General features: G+C 40.8%; 1 protein-coding gene across 11 annotated transcripts in view; it reads left to right on the forward strand.

Moving 5' to 3' along the window:
* The window catches only part of ZBTB20 (zinc finger and BTB domain containing 20), a 1,614,058-nt gene that overhangs the window by 773,867 nt on the left and 819,059 nt on the right, over nucleotides 1-21,132 (forward strand). Inside the window, exon 1 of one of the 11 annotated variants that reach the window (XM_033940844.1) lies at nucleotides 2,530-2,602. The exons of 9 other annotated variants lie outside the window; for them this stretch is intronic. The gene's annotated coding sequence lies outside the window, so the exon portion shown is untranslated. Of the gene's footprint in view, nucleotides 1-2,529; nucleotides 2,603-2,669; nucleotides 2,825-21,132 lie in introns of those variants that run through there. One more of the 11 variants, XM_033940842.1, reaches the window with a different exon arrangement.

The following is a 21,132-nucleotide window of genomic DNA, read 5'->3' on the forward strand; positions in this document are numbered from 1 at the left end:
GGCAAAACTACCCACAGACTTTACATATGCATCTTTTGAAAGGAGGCCTTTATATACAGTGTAGTATTTGTCAGTTTGAGGCCTTGAAGCAGCACAATGCCAGTACAACTGCAGTCCTTACAAAATGGGGCCATCGAGGGCTGCCAGCAGCCGAGGCTTTTTTTTTTTTCCCCCCAATTGAGATACTTGGAATTCCATGATAACGTGTCTATGCCACAACACTGTTGGTTGCTTATACAATTGTGCTTTGCCATCCTGTTCCTATTATGCTGAATTTACTGCACCTTCTGCGTGCTAGGACTTTAAATTAGTATGACTTGTACAGGGTACCTTTCATCCTAATAAGAGTTTACTTTATACAAGTTTATACAAGTTTTACTACAGTTCCATCTGCTAACAAAACATCACACAAACTAACAATGCTAGGTACCTAATTTAATACATATTAATTTACTTTAAAGCAGCAATAAAATTTTGGGTATGATTTTATTTTGAAGATGGAAAAGTGCATTTCCAGTTAGGCACAATAGATTGGTTTGCATATCTGTTGTGAATGACAGCCCTGTGTATATGAGGGGCCGCTGAAAAATTCTCAGCCCAACCAACAAAGATGGGGCAGTCTCCTTCAAGGGCTATACTGCACACCGACCCAAATTCTCTAAATGGCGCAGGTAGGCGCCCAAGCTCAATGATAAACACCGTTTAAACAACATGTTTCACTGATTTTCATGGTGCCTACCGGAGCCTGAAAAAAAAATCAGCATAGGCGCTTTATGGCACCTAATGCCACAGTAGCCGTGGCTAATGTCAGAAGCGGTGTTAGGTGCTGTAAAGCACCTATAGAGGCTCGATTCACATCAAAGGTAGATGCCAGAAATGTAGGCCTGGAAAACCCTGGCCTATATTTCTGGCACCTACCTTTGCCAGAGGCACGATTCTCTAACCGACACCGTCACATGATTGACACACTTTTTCCAATCCGTATTTTTCCAACAGAACCAAAAAAGTGGAGAATCACCGAGCTAAGGGCTCCTTTTAGTAAGCTGTGCTTGCGGTTTTAGCGCGCGCTTAGCGCACGCTAGACGCTAACGCCAGCATTGAGCTGGCATTGGTTCTTGGTGCGTAGCAGCAGTGCAGCACACGCTAAAAACAGTAGCGCACCTTAGTAAAAGGAGCCCCAAGTGTATAGCCCTCGATGGAGACTGCCCCAACTTTGTTGGTTGGGCTGAGAACTTTTCAGCAGCCCCTCGTATAGGGAAATGAGAGGTGTAGTATGTAAATTAGCTCAGAGATATTATGGTTTGCTAGCCCATATGTTCTAAAATGTAATCAATTATTGAAATCTATTGCCACTGAATGTAAATATTGTTTGTGAAGTTTAGGGCATTTATATACTACTACTAACCCAGTGGTCTCAAACTCAAACTCTTTGCAGGGCCTCATTTTGGATTTGGAGGTACTTGGAGGGCCTCAGAAAAAAATAGTTCATGTCTTATTAAAGAAATGACAATTTTGCATGAGGTAAAACTCTTTATAGTTTATAAATCTTTCCTTTTGGCTAAGTTTTAATAATAATATTGTCATTTATAGCTAAAGAGACATATGATCAAGAAACTGCTTTATTTTATTTTTGTGATTATGATAAACATACCGAGAGCCTCAAAATAATACCTGGCGGGCCGCGAGCTTGAGACCACTGTACTAACCCCACTGTTTTCATTTTAAAGGGAAAAAATAAAAAATAAAGGAAGGAAAGGAAAAACTCAGACGCCATTCAAAATAAAAATAAAATAAATGAGGTCAGTACTTGAATTTCAAGGAGAGCTGGCTGAACTGATTTTAGGTAAAACACATTTAGAGGGAATTACTCCCCAAATGCAGCATAGTTGATTCTGGCCTCTGCCACAAGTCTACGTCTTGTTCACCCCACCCCTGTGAGAGCTGTAAAGAATTCAGAAAGAAGTAGGGGGGAGTGTAGTTCTCTCTTGGATTTTCTAGCTTAGCCTCTTTAAAGTTTTCTTATAATGGTAAAGATAAGTTTGGTAAGAAGAGAGGAACATTTTTAAAACACACAGGAAATATTTACTATCCTACATATTATTGCTTCAATAATCAGGTCAGCATTTTGTTAGCTTTAACAGGTCTATCACTCTTTTTGTGTGTGTGTGTGTGTATTCTCTTGTAATCAATAGGACACCAGAACAGTATGCAAAATGTCTGTTCTGAGGCTATGGTGGTGCTTGTAGTGGACAGGGCTTTAAAGGGTTATGGAAGAAATCTATATGTTCCGGTTTTAGTACCTGCGCTAAATATAAATGTTTGCTCATGTGATGAAATTACTTGCCAGAAACCCAGTGCTGAACAGAAACATTGATTTAGTAGCCTACATTTGCAAGCACGATGAGAAACTGTCCATTACAAATGGTTGCTTATTCTTAGCCACTTGTTTAATTTGAAGAGTCACATTACTGCTCCATGACTCAACCTCCCTCTTGCGGGCACTGAGGAAAAAAAAAAAAATTCTCATAACAAAACAATGCCATCCATTGTAAACTAGTGCCAGCCAGAGAGATAGCAGGAAGCAAGTGACTGTGCCAAATGAGTGAGTATTTCTTAATTCCAGGAATGTTTTAGATATTTGAAGTTGATTTCCAATGGAACAGCGATGACGGAGAAGCGTGGTGTACAAGTTCCAGTGATTACTCGCAGACTGGAACTGCTCGATATTTGCACCCTCTCCTTCTTGTCTGTGGGATTATCTCTGTCTGGCATGCTGTACTGGGAAGAGTGAATAATGCAGTTTCATACTGATCACGGGCATACTGTAAGTAGCTTCTCTTTGTGAAAGCCTGAAAGCCTTCCTGGGTCTTAAACTTTTATTTACGCTTTTGGTTTCTTTTTGTATGTGAAAAGATAATGCAGTAGCGTGGAATAAGGCAACCAGTAACTACATATTAACTTTGGTGGGTGTGAACACATAGAAACGTTCGCTCTTTGCAACTTTTGAATCCAAAAGGATCACTGTTTAGTGATACAAAAATAAATGCATATACAGTTGAAGTTTCTTTCATACTCCTATTTAAGTTTTTAGCAAACAGACTTAAAAAAACCTGAAGTATAGTTTGCCGCTTGAGTGCTGCAGAATTTAGAAGGCATATTTCAAAGTAATTCCTGAATGTAAACAGTGTTTTAAGCTACATAAATTGGCCATATGAAAATCACCCACCCTCAGTTTTGCTAAAAGTCAGTATATTGTTCAATAGCACAAATATTTTTAGCTGCACTGAGAGTTATTTCAGAGAACCATATTTTGTATAAAAAAAATAAAATTATATATATAGCTTGTATCTTCAAATCTGTGTGTACTTTTCAGCCAAATGTCTGTCCACATAAAAACAAGATTCAAGTGACCACATATTCCTGTGTCTAGTTTTAAAGTGAAAGTCCCTTTGAAAGCTGCTGCAATGACTACAGGTAAAATATATATGCAGACTTTGCACCTAAGTTGGCAAGTGCCCAATTAGAGATTAATTTTTATACAAGTAAAGCAATAGTGGAGTTACCCAGCATTGCCTGGAACATTTGATATTGTATCATTCATATTTTGAGGCAAATAGACTGCAGATTCAAGCTCAACAACCTCAAAAACCCACAGGTTCACGTTTTGTGCTCAAGTTTAATCGAGTTAATAAAAATTTGATCAAATCGCTGCTCAGTAGTTCTCTACTACTATTGAATGTCACAATCTCATTGGTCAGAAAGGTAGGCCAGCCTGCTGGAGGTGGAAAAACCAATGTTTTTTCAAGTAAATGTACTGTAGTTGTTGATCTTCTGGATGAGAGGTACCCTGAGACAAGGGTATAATCCAGAAGGACCTAAGCTAGCCTGTATCCATCCAGTTTTGCTTCAGGCCCACCCGGCAGTCAGATGCACTTTTCTGTACTTGGCAGCCATCCTCAAGCCCCGCCAGCTGTAGAAATCCAGAGCCGGCCCTGATCCCCCCTAAAGCTTGGCTGTCAGTGATTCAAAGTGACATCACTGATGCAGGCACCACATGCATGATCAATTCAAAGATTAGGAAAGCTGGCAGATTGCACAATAGTATAATAAGGGGTAATTTCAATTACTTAAAAATCAAATGAAAGAGCATGATTAATCACCTTAAACTCCAAAGCATGCTCTATATATTCACTAGAACCCCTTTCATAAGCCTAACCTATTAAATTATACATCCATATCCATATACCAAAAAAAATAAATAAATAAAAAATACAAAGTGGAGAAAAAACATCAAGTTTGTCTTCATAGGTCAAAAAAAAACACCCCTCCACTTTGTCTGATGTTTAAAACCACATATAGTTCATCAAAACAACAATAATAGTAGGCCCCAACAATGGTAATCAGCTTTCATAAAGAGAATCAGCTCAAAAAAATATTCACACACAGTTCAAGCAGTTCTACTTAAACTCTAATACTTGATTGTTAATTCATCCATTGTAGCAAGGCAAAATGAAGCAGGTCTTTCCATGACATTTATCTGTCAGCTTCACAGACTTCACCAGCGCACTGTCGTGTCCCACTAACCAGACAGGGAATCCCCATTTTGCCACAGGCTGCATCAGGAGTATATCCTCATCCTTGCAACCAACCCCCCTAAAAAAGAACGGGGTGTCATTGTAAACAATACTCTGAAACCGTCCGCCCATTGAGCAACAACAGCCAAAAGAGCTAACAAGATGCTAGGAATTATTAGAAAAGGGATGGTAAACAAGACTAAGAATCTTATAATGCCTCTGCATCGCATCATGGAGCAATGCAGAGGCACCTTGTGTATAGCGTTCAATTCTGGTCACCTTATCTCAAAAAGATATAGCAGAACATGATCAACAGGAAGATGCTGGACTAGGGAACTAGGACTAACTGGGAGCCAAGTGTTAAAATACCTGCATGTATTTCTAGAACACTGCATTTACTATTCTGTTTAATATGTTGCATTATTTTGAATTTTTGGGTCTATAAATCCCTGATGTATATTTGGTGTGTATAATACCATCAATAACAGAGGTACTGAAGAGGCAGCTAGTAGACAGTGAACTGGTTGATATTGTGTATTTGGATTTTAAAAAGGCATTTGACAAGGTACCTCATGAAAGACTTCTGAGGAAATTAGAAAGTCATGGGATAGGAGGTAATGTCCTTTTATGGACTGTGAACTGGTTGAAAGACGAAAAAAAGAGAGTGGGGTTTTTTTTAAAAATAATTCTTTATTGATTTTTAAACAAGAACAGTGTTATATAAATAAAAGAGCAGTATATTATTGCATTCAGTCATAACACTAATATCTATATAAATAACAGAATTATCATTCAATAATTACATTATTTTGCATGTAGTAATAACATAAGAACCAAGTAAATAATATAAAATGAAACCAAGTTACCTAAAATATCATTATCAATATTTCCTCCCAACCCCCCACCCTCCCTGGATGTGTAAAGATAAATAAACCAAGAAAAAAATAAGACAAAATACAGTATTATATTTGTACAAATGTAGTCAATGGGCACCTAATTTTGTTGAATATTCCACTAAGTCCCCTACACTCTGCATTAATTCGTTCATATTTGTATATAGTACACACATTCACCCACCAGAAAGTATAATTTATTCTATCATGATTCTTCCAATTACTTGTAATCAATTGAATGGCTATACCTGTAAGAATTAAAAATAGACGACTTTTATACTTATCTAAAGTGGGTTTAACATGTAAAATTGTTCCACAAATTATAGCCTCATATGTTAATGGAATATTTGAGAGTGGGTTTAAATGGTCAATATTCTCAATGGAAAAGGGTAAATAGTGGGGTTCCCCAGGGGTCTGTGCTGGGACCACTGCTTTTTAACACATTTATCAATGATCTAGAGATGGGAATAACTAGTGAGATAATTAAATTTGCTGATGACACAAAGTTGTTTAAAGTTGTTAAATCACAAGAGGATTGTGAAAAATTGCAAGAGGACCTTGTCAGACTGGGAGACTGGGCATCAAAATGGCAGATAATGTTTAATGTGAGCAAGTGCAAAATGATGCATGTGGGAAAGAGGATTCAAAACTATAGCTGTGTGATGCTGGGTTCTGTGTTAGGAGTCACTGCCCAGGAAAGGATTATTACTGAAACCCTCAACTCATTGTGCGGTGGCTGCTAAGAAAGCAAATTATCAGGAATGGAATGGAATACACAGATGAAAATGTTTTAATGCCCTTGTATCGTTTTATGGTATGGCCGCACCTTGAAAACTGTGTGCAGTTCTGGTTGCTGTATCTCAAAAAAGACATAGCAGAATTAGAAAAGGTACAGAGAAGGGCGACAAAATTGATAAAAGGGATGGGACGACTTCCCTATAAGGAGAGGCTAAAGCGATTAGGGCTTTTCAGCTTGGAGAAGAGATGGCTCAGGGGTGATATGATAGAGGTCTATGAAATAATGAGTGGAGTGGAAAGCATAGATGTGAATCACTTGTTCACTCTTTCCAAAAATACTAGGACTAGGGGACATGTGATGAAGCTACTAAGTAGTAGATTTAAAATAAACCGGAGAAAATATTTCTTCACACAATGTGTAATTAAACTCTGGAATTCGTTGCCGTAGAATGTTAGCGGAGTTTAAAAAAGGTTTGAATAATTTCTTAAAAGAGAAGTCCATAGGCCATTATTGAGATGTCTTGGGGAAATCCATTGCTTATTCCTAGGATAAGCAGCATAGAATCTGTTTTGCTACTTGGGATCTAGCTAGGTACTTGGGACCTGGGTTGGCGACAGGATACTGGGCCTGATGGACCTTGGATTTGTCCCAGTATGGCAATTCTTATGTTCCTATGTTCTAAGGGGGTCATGCCCTGCTGTGTTCAAAAGGACCTTTATTGTTCCCCTCCTTTTTTTAATAAAGAATGGTGCCCATATATGGAGAGCAGTGTTCCCTCTAAGGTAGGGATGTCCAACTTTTTGGCTTCTCTGGGCCGCATTGGCTGAAAAAAATGTTTCTGGGGCCGCACAAATGCGCAAACGCTGCAGCAAGACAGAGGAGGAAGCCGGCAAGATGGTAAACACCTGGGGGCAGCAGAGGAAAACACTGCTTCACCCTCAACCGGGGCCGCACAAAATACTTCACGGGGCCGCAGGTTGGACACCCCTGCTTAATGGGTCACCAGCTGAATCTAGTTCTTAGTGGCAAAATTGGTATTATCATGCAGCTGATTCTCATTTGTTAGTGCTGTGCAGGCTGCTGCCCCAAAGATTGAATTTTGTTATTACACACAGGGCATTTCTCAGATTGATCTATTGACACTTTTACCATTTAACACATATTTTCTGGAAGATTTTCCTTCTTTATCTCTAGTAGATAAGGCACGGATGTGAAATATTTCCTTGGGTGATGCTTTGGATGTAATAGGTACCCTACTGATTGGTACCATGAGGGGCTTGCTCTATTGTAAAGGCAGACTAGTAGGGCTGAATGCATTGGAAGAAAGCAGCACACAGGCGCGTCATTTGACAAATATCATCATATGCATAAATTCTATATGAAGGTGACTGATTGGTGTTCAGTCTCGTTTATTGAATAGAAAGGTAGCATCTCCTGTGTTTTCTGCCTATATTCTATACAAGTCAGATCAAGAAAGCTAATCAGAGAGAGGAGACATGATCGAGACGTTTAAGTATATTACCGGCCGTATCGAGATGGAAGAAAAGATTCTCTTTCTCAAAGGACCCTCAGCCACAAGAAGGCATCCACTCAAACTCAGGGGCAGGAAATTTCATGGCGACACCAGGAAATATTTCTTCACCGAGAGAGTGGTTGATCCTTGGAACGAGCTCCCGGTGCAGGTGATCAAGGCAGACAGCGCGCAAGAATTTAAGAGCAAATGGGATGCCCATGTGGGATCCCTTAGAGGGTTAAACCAAGGGAACCTGTCATCAGGAGTGGGATACCTAGGATAGTAGACTTGGGGGTGGGTCAGTAGAGTGGGCAGACCTGATGGGCTATGGCCCTTATCTGCCGTCATCATCTATGTTTCTATGTTTCTATTCAGGCATTTTTGTTAGTGACTTTGTTAAGTGAAAGGGCAATGAGTAAAAGCGCTTCTATGCTTTCTGTAGAACATTTCACTAGCTAAATTTGTGAAAAATAGTGAAGAATCTCTGAAAGTCGATGGTGGTGATTATGTCAAGGGGAATACTTGAGCCTGGGGAGACTCAGGGATGTAAAGCTGCCCTATAGATTTCTGCCCGTTGATGTTTACACTTTAGACCTACCTACAAAATGGTTAAGGGTTCCTATCCATAGGCTTGAGCCCTTACATTTACTCATGGGTAATCAGAGTTAGCAGGAGGGGGGTGGTCCCTACTAAGTAGAAGCATGCCTTAGTGAGACCAGTCTACTAGGGAGTCTTTTTGGACTGCTTGCATCCAGTTCACTATAGACCAGGGGTCTCAATGTTCCTCCTTGAGGGCCGCAATCCATGATTTCCCTAATGACTATGCAAGATATCTATGTGCATGCACTGCTTTCAATGCATATTCACTGGGGAAATCCTGAAAACCCGACTGGATTGTGGCCCTCAAGGAGGGACTTTGAGATCCCTGCTATAGACCAATATCTAATTTATGTTTTGTTGCTAAAGCTGTGGAGAAAGTAGTTCTTCAGCCTACTTGAACGCACCTTTGCATTTACACATTATGCAAATTTTAAATTATAGAATACTACTTAGCACCCATAGGGGCCCTTTATTAAGCTGCTGTAAACACCAATGCGTGCTTCAGGTATTATCATGCAGTTTTGGAATCAGTGTGCGCTATCCATGTGCTAAAAAATAAATTGTTTTTTAGTGCAGGGGTGTGTTGAGAGGCAGGGAGTAGGATGCTCTTTGCTAATTGGTTAGCACAACTAACCAATTAGTGCATGGTTAGCCTGAGAGCCCTTAGACCCTGATTCTATAACAGCATCTAACAATTAGGCACCATTCAGCGCAGTTGCCAATCATGCACTAGGCACCATTTATAGAACTGTGCCTAGTGGTGCCTAATCATTCTTAGATGCTGGTAGACATTGAATCCTTAGGTGCACTTCCATTTAGGCCAGGGTTTTCTTGGCCTAAATGAGTGCACCTAAGGTAGACCTCTATCAGTGTCTAAGTCAAACCATGCCCCAAATCTGCACTCAACCATGCCTACTTACCAGCAAGCCCCTCAGTGTAGAGGCTTACATTAAAGTATTAAGGGTCCAATTCTATAAACGGTGCCTAAATTATAGGTGCCTACAAATGTATCACTTAGCGCATGTCAAGCTTAAAGTAGGCACCATTTATAAAATCACGCCTAGTGGCACATAAAGTGGACTTATGCACCAGTAGGCATCTAAACTTTAGGCGTACCCTATTTATGCCAGTGATTTCTTGCTCTAAATACTTTAGATGCTTGCATGCAAAATATGCCCATTATCCACCCCTAACCATGCCTACTTTCTGATGGGCATCGTAGACTAGGCACCTACCTGAAAAAGGTAGGCGCCTACCGAGTTAGGCATCTACTTCCCAATTAATTTTAATTCAAGCCAATTATGTGGTGCTAATTGCTTGTTATGAGTGCCAATTAAGGTTTTTAAATAATTAAAATTAGGTGCTTAGATCAGCTAGGCACACTGATCTAGGTGCCTAACTTTAGGCACCATTTATTGCTTGTGCCAAGTACAACTGTACCTGGAGTCAGAACTGGGGCGGGATTTAGATTTACACACGTTTTTAGATTGTCAAAAGCATATCTAATCTAATCTAAATCCTCTTTTACAAAGGTGCGCTAAGCACACGCTAAACGCTAACATGTGCATGTTATCCTATGGACGCATTAGCGGTTAGTGCACGTGTTTATTTAGCACGTGCTAAATCCGCGTTAAAACGCTTAGTACACCTTTGTAAAAGAGGGCCTACATCTTTGACTTATATACCGAATCATTCCTGGCACACAGGGCTCGACTCAGTTAACAATAATTGTAATTATATGAAGAAGCTATCCTCATTAAAAGTTATCTGCTAAAAACAGTTGAAACAAAACAGTCTTCGAAGTTTTTCGGAAAAACAAAAGTGATAAGCAAGATCTTAGCTGAGAGGGTAAATCATTCCAAATCGCAGTTAATAAGTAATGCAAAGAATTTGCAATTTTGCTGACAGATCTGTTATCTTTTATGGATGGAAAATAAAGTTTGAATATGTGAATGATTCTATAACTTGAACATCTCATGGAGTTTAAAAATAAAGGAATCAAGGGATCAAAAAGTCCATGTAGAATCTTAAAAACAATACACGCACATTTAAACTGGACTTTCAATCGAAAAGCGAGCCAATGTAAACTCCTCAACAGAGGAGATACATGATTGTATTTTGTTTTCCCAAAAATTAATCTTGCAGCAGTATTTTGGATCAACTGGAGTCTTTTTTCGTTTCCTTTGCTTAGACCCACATATATGGAATTACAGTTGTGCCAAAATAATGGATTGAACCAGTATTGTGAAATGATGTTGATAAAACAGATGACGAACACTTTTCAAAATACACATACTGAAAAAAACATTTCTTAGTTAAATGGTTTACCTGGCGATGAAAAGAAAGGGAAGAATCTATAATAATACCCAACACTCTTGAAGAAGGTTCAGTTGTGTAAATTTTCCTCAATATTTTGCGTATACTAAATAGCAGGTATAAATTTATGAGTATTTTTGATGGGATAATTTTTGAAAACTGGTGAACATTGAAACTCAAATGTTTTAAAACAGTTCTGTGCATCTAAAAGATACTTGCTTCTTCATTCTATAACATTGTACAAAGCAATAGGAGGAAATATTTTTTTCACTCAGAGAATAATTAAGCTCTGGAACCCATTGCCAGAGGATGTGGTAAGAGCGGTTAATGTAGCTGGTTTTAAAAAAGGTTTGAACAAGTTCCTGGAAGAAAAGTTCATAGTCTGCTGTTGAAACAGAAATGGAGGAAGCCACTGCTTGCCCTGGATTGGTGGCATGGAATACTGCTACTATTTGGGTTTTTGCCAGATACTTGTGACTTGGATTGGCCTCCATGAAGATGGAATACTGGGCTAGATGAACCATTGGCCTGACCCAGTAAGGTTATTCTTATGCATGAATGTTAGATTCACACATAAGTGCTAGTTGGGCAATAAATAGAATGGGCCCCTTTTACTAAACTGCACTAAAAAGTGGCCTGTGCTACTTTTACATTACATTAGTGATTTTTATTCCGCCATTACCTTGCGGTTCAAGATGGATTACAGAAGAGGATTTCTGGACATGTCCAGAGGTGTTACAGAGTAGAGTAGGTTGCTTCAGAGGATTGAAATGTTTCATACGGTCTTAGTTAGTATTCATGGATTTCTTGAATAGCAGGGTTTTTATTTCTTTTCTGAAAGTTTTGTAGGCTGGGGTAGCGATTAGTAGATTGAACATAAGAATATAAGAATTGGCGCTGCTAGGTCAGACATGTGGTCCATCGTGCCCATCAGTCCGCTCCCACAGCAGCCCCTAGGTCAAGTACCTGAGCCCTAACTGAGTCTAGCCTTACCTGCGTATGTTCTGATCTAGCAGGAACTTATCTAACTTTGTCTTGAATCTCTGAAGGATATTTTCCCCTATGACAGTAGACAGTAGAATTTAAATTGGGAGCCAGTGTGAGTCGAGGTATGCCTCGGTGAAATGGTCGTGTTTTCTTAGTGAATAGATTAGTCTCAGTGCTGTGTTTTGTACTGTTATAGTTGTTTTATCATTGTTGCGGGGCAGGGGAGATATAGGATGTTGCAGTAGTCAAGGAGACCTAGGACTGGAATTGTTTTCTGTCGAAGAATTTTCGAACTTGCCTTAGGTTTCTCATGACCGCAAATGATTTCTGTATTGTTTTGTTGATTTGTGGTTGCATGGTGCAGCATCTGTCTATCGTCATTCCCAGAAGTTTTAGAGTGGGTTGAATCGGGTATGTGATTGAATTTATTACTAGATATGTTATGGTTGGGGTTTTATTTTTTTCAAGAAGAATGAATTTTGTTTTGTCTGGGTTCAGTTTTAGTTTGTGGCCTTTCATCCATGTTGCCACTGTTTCTAGAGTTCTGTGTAGTGTATCTGTCATGGTGGGCATTGACTGATCAAAAGGAAGGAGAATGGTGATGTCGTCTGCACAGCTATAGGAGGTTAAGCCTATTTTGTCTAGGTAGGTGCCGAGGGATGCAATGTAGAGATTGAAGAGTGTTGGGGATAAAGGCGATCCTTGGGGTATGCCACAGGGGTTACCATGGTTCTGATTTTTCTTTGTTTGTCTTTACTCTGTAAGTCCTGGATTGTAGGAATCCTTGAAACCACGTGTATACTATGTCTGTGATTCCTATTGTATATAGCATTTGTAGCAGGATGTTGTGATCTACCAGGTCAAATGCTATGGTGAGATCTAGTTGAATAATCAGCATTTTTTGTGCCTGTGCTGAGGTGTTGTCTAGCTGTGTCCAGAAGGGAGCCTAGTAGTGTCTCAGTGCTGAAGTTGGTTCTGGATCCAGACTGTGTAGGGTGGAGCAAATTGTGTTTTTCTAGATAGTTGGTGAGGAGTTTAGCTATGAGGCCTTCCATTAGCTTGACATATAGTGGAATTGAGACTTTGGGTCTGTAGTTGGATGGTTGATCTGTTGCTCCTTTTGAGTCTTTTAAGATCGGGGTGACGATGATTTTGGAGAGGTCTTGTGGGAAAAGGCCATCTGAGCATGGTTTGTATCCATTGCATGAGGAGGCTGGGGTTTTTTAATATGTATGGAGGGCATTGGTTGAAGTCACAAGCTGTGTAGCTGTATTTTTTATAGAGTTTGTTAAGGTTGGACCATCGTATTATGGAGAAGTGGGACCAGGTTCTATCTGCTGCAGCTGATTCTTTTTCTGTGGGGGGCATTGTGATCTCTTCTAGGTGGGATGGGGTTACTGCGAAGTTTGTCCTGGCAATTGTAATTTTGTTTTTAAAGTATTCAGCTAAAAGGGTGGCTGAAGGGGGAGGGTTGTCGTTTTTGGCTAGGTAGGGTTTGGTGTCTGTGAGTTCTTTTAGTAATTGGAATAGTTTTTTTTGTGTCTTGGGCTTCTATGCCTATTTGGTTTGTGTAGTAATGTCTTTCTTTTTTCTTTTAGTTTTAGTTTGTATTGTTGGTTTAGTTTTTTCCATGCTGCTCTTGTGTGTTCTTAGTTGCTTTTTCTCCATTTTCTTTCTAGTCGTCTGCATTGAATTTTGAGTAGGAGTAGTTCATTGTCGAACCATTTGTCTGATCGTCTACTGATTCTGGTTTTTGTTTGTATTGGGGCTAGCTCATCTAGGGTAGTTGTGCTTATATTGCACCATTGTGAGATGAAGTCTTTGGGGTCACATTCTTGGATTGTAGCGTCTGTTTTATTCCAGAATTTGGAGGGATTGATATATGTACGTGATTTGTAGGTTAAGCTTTGGGATTTTGGTTTAGTTTTGCCTTTGGCCCAGTTGATTTTGAAGTTTTTAGTGCATGGGTCTCCCACTCTTAGAGCAGCTGTAAAAATGCTGCATTTCCCATGTACGACTACTTTGGAAAATTGCGAGCCATGGAATCGAGGGAGAAATACTCACGTGGATTAAAAATTGGCTAGAGCATAGGAAACAGAGAGTGGGGGTAAATGAGCAATACTCAGACTGGAAGAGCGTCACCAGTGGGGTGCCGCTGGGCTCGGTGCTTGGACCCGTGCTCTTCAACATCTTTATAAACAATCTGGACATAGTTACGACGAGCAACGTAATTAAATTTGCAGATGACACAAAGTTATTCAGAGTAGTGAAGACGCAGGGGGATTATGAAGATTACAAAGTGACATAACCAGGCTCGAGGAATGGGCATCGACATGGCAGATGAGATTCAACGTGGATAAATGTAAAGTAATGTATGTCGGTAAGAAAAATCTCAGGCAAGAGTACAGGATGTCCGGGGCGGTACTTGGAGAGACCTCCCAGGAAAGGGACTTGGGAGTTCTGATCGACAAGTCGATGAAGCCGTCCACACAATGTGCGGCAGCGGCGAAAAAGGCAAACAGAATGCTAGGAATGATAATGAAGGGGATCATGAACAGATCGGAAAGGGTTATCATGCCGCTGTACCAGGTCATGGTGTGCCCTCACCTGGAGTACTGTGTACAGCACTGGTTGCCGTACATGAAGAAGGACACGGTACTACTCAAAAGGGTCCAGAGAAGAGCGAGTAAGATGGTTAAGGGGTTGGAGGAGCTGCCGTACAGTGACAGATTAGAGAAACTGGGCGTCTTCTCCCTCGAGCAGAGGAGATTGAGAGGGGACATGATCAAAACATTCAAGATACTGAAGGGGATAGACTTAGTAGATAAGGACAGGTTGTTCACCCTCTCCAAGGTAGGGAGAATGAGATGGCACTCTTTAAAGTTGAAAGGGGATAGATTCCATACAAACGCAAGGAAGTTCTTCACCCAGAGAGTGGTGGAAAATTGGAACGCTCTCCTGGAGGCTATCATAGGGGAAAACACCCTCCAGGGATTCAAGACAAAGTTAGACAAGTTCCTACTGAACAAGTACACTGGTAAGACTAGTCTCAGTTAGGGCACTGGTCTTTGACCAAAAGGGCCGCCGCGTGAGCGGACTGCTGGGCGCAATGGACCACTGGTCTGACCCAGCAGCGGCATCTCTTATGTTCTTATGTATCCTATTAATGGCCATGCACTAATTTTGCAATTAGTGCATGGCCATAAGGCCCCAATTCTATAAAAGATGCCTAAAGTTAGGTGCCTAGACTGACGCACCTAGCCAATCTAGGTACCTAACATAGACCCCGTTTTACTAAGCCACGCTAGAGGTTTCTACTGCAGCCCTGGGCGCTGAGTGCTCTGACGCTGCTTTGACGCTCTTAGGAATTCTAGTAGCATCAGAGCATCTTTGGAGCATTTAGTACTCCAGGTTGTGGTAAAAACCTCTACTGTGGCTTAGTAAAAGGGGGGGGATTCATTTTTTAAATTGACAATGAGCACTGATTATTGAAAGAGCCATTAAAAACCAATTAAACATGAAAAAATAATTAATTAGCCAGTAAGCACTTAGGCTGTAATTCTATAAATGGTGCCTAGTTGCACCTAATGGATAGGCACCATTAAGCATGGTTTCAATCAACCACTAGGTGTCTTTTATAGAATCGTACCTAGTGCCGCTTAATTCAACTTAGGCTTTAGTAGGCATCATAATGTTAGATGCCGGAACATTAAACCAATGTTTTCCTGACGTAATTTACTGGCATTTAACACAGATGCCTACCAACACCTAAGTTAATCTATGCCCAAACTCCACCCCCTAACCACACCCACTATGCAATTAGGTGTGCACAGGTGACTCGGTGTAGGCGTTGGTAGGCACCACTCTGATTTGCATGTGAAACTGTAATGTTTTTTCATTGGGGTTTTTTTTTAGATCAGCTTTTAGTAGTGTTTTCAATTATCACGCCATTTAAGCCAATTAAACAATTATGATTTTTGCACAAAAATTGGCTAGGTGCTTCCAATCTAAATGCCACTTAAAGAATCAGGATCTTAATATCATTTGAGTGTAGCCTAATTCCACTGGGTTATTTATTTATTTATTTATTTAAGTATGTAAACCATTCATAGCCATACTACTCACAATCCTCGGCAAAGTAGAAATAAAAAATATACAGTATAATAGAATATCAGAAATTTATAACACAACATAAAAATAATACATAATGCCGCAAAACAACTGTTATGCTCTGATGAATTTCTGCATCTTAAGTACTCAGTAAAAAGTCTGTTGAAATAAAAGTTTTCAAATCCTTTTTGAATTTCTACAAATTTTATGTTGCTTGCAAAGTAGAAGGCAACCAATTTTACAACTTGGGGCCAACAACCTCGTATATTTCTCTAATTTAGCAATGTGAAAAGATGACATGACCAACAGAGCCATGGAGACTGATCTTAATACCCTTGATGACATACATAGGCAAGTTTGTGAAACTTACAAAAAAAATAATAATAATTCTCTTGACTATTGGAGGTTAATGAAACCTAATCAAGACATTTGAAATATGATCATAAAATCATGAGCATTGGTATTCTGTGCAAACACTAATAGTCTCAGTAAATGTTTTGGTTGTTCTAAAAGTAGACTATTACAGTAATTGAAATGAGGAGTGATTAGACTTTGAATTATAACCCTGAAATTAGCTGTACTCAAATACTGGCAAATTCTATGTTGTCCACCGAATTGAAGACACCTACATCAGCATGCCTAGCCAATGTAAATGCCTAACTTACCCCCTTTTACAAAACCGCGAAAGCAGTTTTTAGCACAGGCTGGTGCACTGAATGCTCTGCGTTGCTCCCGACACTCATAGAGTTACTATGAGCATCAGGAGCAACACAGAGCATTCAGCGTGCCAACCTGCACTAAAAAAACACTTCCGCGGTTTTGTAAAAAGGGAGGGTTAATTGGTTAATATGTTTAATTGGCACCAATAGTTGACACTTAACACCTCATAATTGATGTTATTTGGACTTATTGAAAATTAGACACCTAACTCAAAAAAACGCAATTCAATAAAAAGTAGGGACCCTAGTCCATGCTGCCTACCAAAAACCAGGGGTGGATTTTGGTGTGTTTACAAGTTAGGTGCCTCTTTTTGAATTAGACACAGGTATTTAAGCAAAAAAAATGCTGGCATAAGTACGATGTGCCTAAAGTTAGGACCCCTAGCAGTGTCTGTCACTTAGGCAGTGCTAAACCTGATTCTGTACAATGTTCCTAACTTTTATGGAATTGTGTCTAGTACCACACTAGTCTTCATCGATATTTTAGGCGAGCTATATAGAATCGGGCCCATAATCTCTTAATTCTCTAACCATTCTTAAATTTTGAAAAATAAGACTAACCACTTTTTACATCCGGAACGTCATGGTTAAGACTGAATCTAAATTTCAAATTTTCTCAATTGGGATTGAAATATCAACAACAAAATGCAAAGGGATATCTGTAACGAGGTAACTTGATAGTGACAAGGCCTGCATTTTTTCCAAATATTTTATTTTAGATGATTTGCCCTCATCCACTGATTAATCGCTTGCAAACACAAATGTAAAAAAAATGAAGACTTTCATTAACAGACTTGTCTATGCTAAAAAAACAAACAAACAAACTGTTCCCCTTTTTACTAAGACATGGTAGAAGTTTCTACCGCAGCCCAGAGCACTAAGGCCCCGATTCTATGAAGGGCGCCTAAGTTCCGCCTAACGCTGAGTGGGACTTAGGTGTCCAAACTAAGTGGTTAATGGGCTGGGAAAAATTTTCTTAGCTGTTTCTGATTCTAGTGGGGCATGGAATATGGATTGTTTTGTTTGGGTACCTGGAGTGGTTCTTGTTAATCCTTTTTCCAGCAAAGGTATTTTTCCTATTCTGCTTTACTTCTGGTTCTTTTGGTGGGTTCTGACATTTGTTCAGCAAAGGGAGAGGATTTCATACTGTGTTTTCCCTAATGCCCCCCCCCCTTTTTTTTTTTTTTTTGCTTGGTCCTCTATGTTTCCATAATAGAGTGTGTAAAGAAGATTGGGACATGGTTGCTACTGAGTGGTTGAATAGATGGATTAATACTGAGCTTTTGGAGTTACAGATAGCTTTAGTGGTGTCTCATGAGTTTGTGACAGCTGTTTTCCCTGACGTTATTGTCCTGATGCTGTCTACCTTTCAGGCATAGATTTGGCCAATTTTATTTGGGTACTCTTTAGGATTTATTGGAGAATTGTTTTAAAGTTGTTGACCACAGCTTATGTGGTGGGGGAGCAGTGACAAGCTCAAGGCTGTCACCGCTTGTGACGGATAATGGGGTTTGGCCCAGTTGGATCTGGCAGATGAGCAGTTAATAAAGAAATGTAACACTCATAGGTGACACCTCTGCTAGGGGAAGCATGGCCTGGCATCACCATGGGTCATGTTTGAGGGAATGTTATAAGTTTAAAGACTTAGGGCTCCTTTTACAAAGGCGCGCTAGCGGGGTTAACGCGCACGACTTTTTATCACGCACTAACCCCCGCGCTGGCCAAATACTACCACCTGCTTAAAAGGAGGTGGTAGCGGCTAGCGCATCCGGCAGTTTAGCGCGCGGTATTACATGCGTTAAACCGCTACCGCACCTTTGTAAAAGGAGCCCTTAATGGGAGCTAGTTTCGACACCAAATAGCTCCCTGGGGGGGGGTTTGTTGGTTTTGGACACAGATTGTATTATAAGTGGAGATAATATTAAGATAGATTATAAAGCTACAGCCAAACATTTATTCCAATAAAACTGAGATGTGTGATTATTGATTGATGGTGTTTAGCTTTCAGTTGCAGATGACAGAATGCGATTGCTAATGTTAAGAAGAACACCCGATTAATCTGGTGTGATATAACATTAACTGAGCTGATGTCACCTGCTGGTAATATTTATTGGATGGTGGTGTGGGTGAATTGGGGATGGGGGAGAGGGGGAGGGAATATATGAGGTGATATCAAGGGTTTGTAGAATAAGGATTGACAAGTTTATAAGAGGAGGTAAGAAAGGGTTAATAGAGCTTATAAGAAAAAGGATTGGGGAGGTTTTTGAGGTGATGGAGGTTGTCGCAACCCACGGACTCCTGATCACCGCAGCGATCTGGGTTCCTCGCGACTGTAACTGCTCCCAGCACGTTCCCTTCAACCAGGGAATCCTTCAAGCTATCTAGGCAACCATCTAGGGTGAAAACAATAAGGTCCAATGTTCTCAGTGAGGATAGGCAAGGAAAAACGCACACACCCAGGAATGTCCAAAAATAAAGGTGCACTTTTATTTTTGACCTCTGGTTAAACTGCCCTGGTATTATTAGCAGATTGCTGTACTTTTCAATACATTTTGTATAAGAACCAAAACATAGAGCGCTGGGCTAACCTGGCCACACTGGCTTCACAAACAACAGCCTGGCTTCAATTCAAAACACAAAATCATACAAGACTTTGGCTGGACTTTAGTCTTTCTACCTCAGTCCTCTTCACCAGCCCTCTGAGATTAGGAAAGTCCCAGCAACATTCCCTCACCAGGAAAGAGCAGGAGAGAGGAGCAAACAGAAACTCCTGCAGTATGAAAAATAAAGTTTTACAAAACCAAAAAAAGGAAAACTGCTAATCTTGAAGCTCTTCCACAGAATACCTGCAGATAGGGAACTCATTCAAATGGAGCTCCTCTGTATCTTACCTTCCTTCAGTATCTTATCTCTAACTAATTAGCCTCCAGCTGCGCTGAGAGGGAAGAACACAAACTCGGTGTAGTTTGGAATGTTACACAGTCCAAGGCAACAGTTCAGGTACTTGAGTGCTTCAGAGTAGAGAGTTGCGCGGGGACAGATATCCCACCTGTCCCCGCGAGGAATCCCCTCCGCCCCCACCCGTCCCCGTGAGGAATCCCCTCTGTCCCCTCCCGTCCCTATAAACTTCAGAAATAGTTATTTCATTTAATTAAAGGCTCTGGTAGAGACCCATTTACAAATAAGCAAAGAGACTTTATTAATTTGGAAATATTAATTGGGAAGAATACATATTTTGCAAATGGGTTTCTACCAGAGCCTCTAATGTAAATATAAAATATAAATACTCAGCTGATAAGAATCCCCAAGTTGTCAGCTGAGGACTTCCTCTGCAGTTGGCCGGGGGGGTCCCTTTTGCCAAGTTTGGCAGGTAGTAGTAGTGTCCCTGAGTCACAGATGCTGGCATCTCAGTGGCTCATGGATGCTGCCAGCGACTGCTGTGCTTGGTGGAGGGGAGTTCTGGCCATCTCTAGAGGAGGTCCTCTGCTGGCGGTGCTTGGGGATCCCCACCAGCCACAGCAAGGGTCAGCAAGTACTTCAATACTGTACAAATAAAACCAGAAATGCATTTCCTTTTCTTTTGAACACAATACAGAGATATCTGCTATATACATTTCCCAAAGCTAACATATTTTAGTCAATAAATTCTGTTTGTTATCTTTTTTATCTGGAGACTTATTTTTCCATCAAGTTGGTCCCAGTTTCTTTTTTCTGCTTTCCCATCTTCTGTAAATTCTTCTGTTGCTGTCCATTGGTTCCTCCTACAATGGTCCAGCATTTATCCCTCTCTCATCCCCCGGACCATGTGCAGCATCTTTCGCTCCTGCCTGCCAACCCACCAACATTCCTCCCTCTTGCATCCCTTTCATTCTGTCCCACTGTTCCCTTTCCATCACATTTCTCCCTCTCTTTCTTCCATTCCCCATGTACACAATCATTTCTCTTTCCCTCTCACTGACACACCCACACCCAATTCTCCCTTTCTATTCCCTACCCCACTTCAGCATCTCTTTCCCTACCTTCCTTCATCATCTCTCTCAAGTTCATGCCTTGAAGTTCCGTATCTAAAAACACACTCCCTCCCCCAGTTCTGTGTCCCGTGTTTGCCTCCCACTTTGACCCCTTCTGTGTCCCACATTTGCATCCAGTTAACAGCAAAGGTTGGAGGCAGCTCGAGCCGAGAGGCTCGTCTTCTTTTCCTGCCTAAAGCACGAACATATAGCAGAGCGGAAGTCTTCCCCCGACATCAGAGCTGACGTCGGAGGAAAGGCTTTGCACCAGTCACGTGCAGCATGCAGGGCCTATTTGGAAATACTGAGCGCCCATGAGCTTGTGTCCTGAAAACTTTATTTGCACAGCGGATCCGTTTGGTCTCCACAAGCCACAGAATTGAGGATTTCTCCATCCCCACACACACACACAAGTTGTTGTTTTTTTTTTTTTTTGCAGTAATGTTTTGCTCCAATTCACCCGCCATGCCTGTCCCTGGCATCTGGCACCGTCCGGCCTCTCCACTGTTGCCCTTCCTGAACTGTTGGGTGACGTGCCAGTTCCATGGGGAAAGGGCATCTCCATCCAGGACCACGGCTTCTGCCAGCCCATCTTCATCCCCCTGTGCATGGACATTGCCTACAACCAGCCATCATGGTCCTATATATTGAGCATTTTTCCATAACTGGCA

Source organism: Geotrypetes seraphini, chromosome 4 (assembly GCF_902459505.1).
Source record: "Geotrypetes seraphini chromosome 4, aGeoSer1.1, whole genome shotgun sequence".
Taxonomy (NCBI): domain Eukaryota; kingdom Metazoa; phylum Chordata; class Amphibia; order Gymnophiona; family Dermophiidae; genus Geotrypetes; species Geotrypetes seraphini.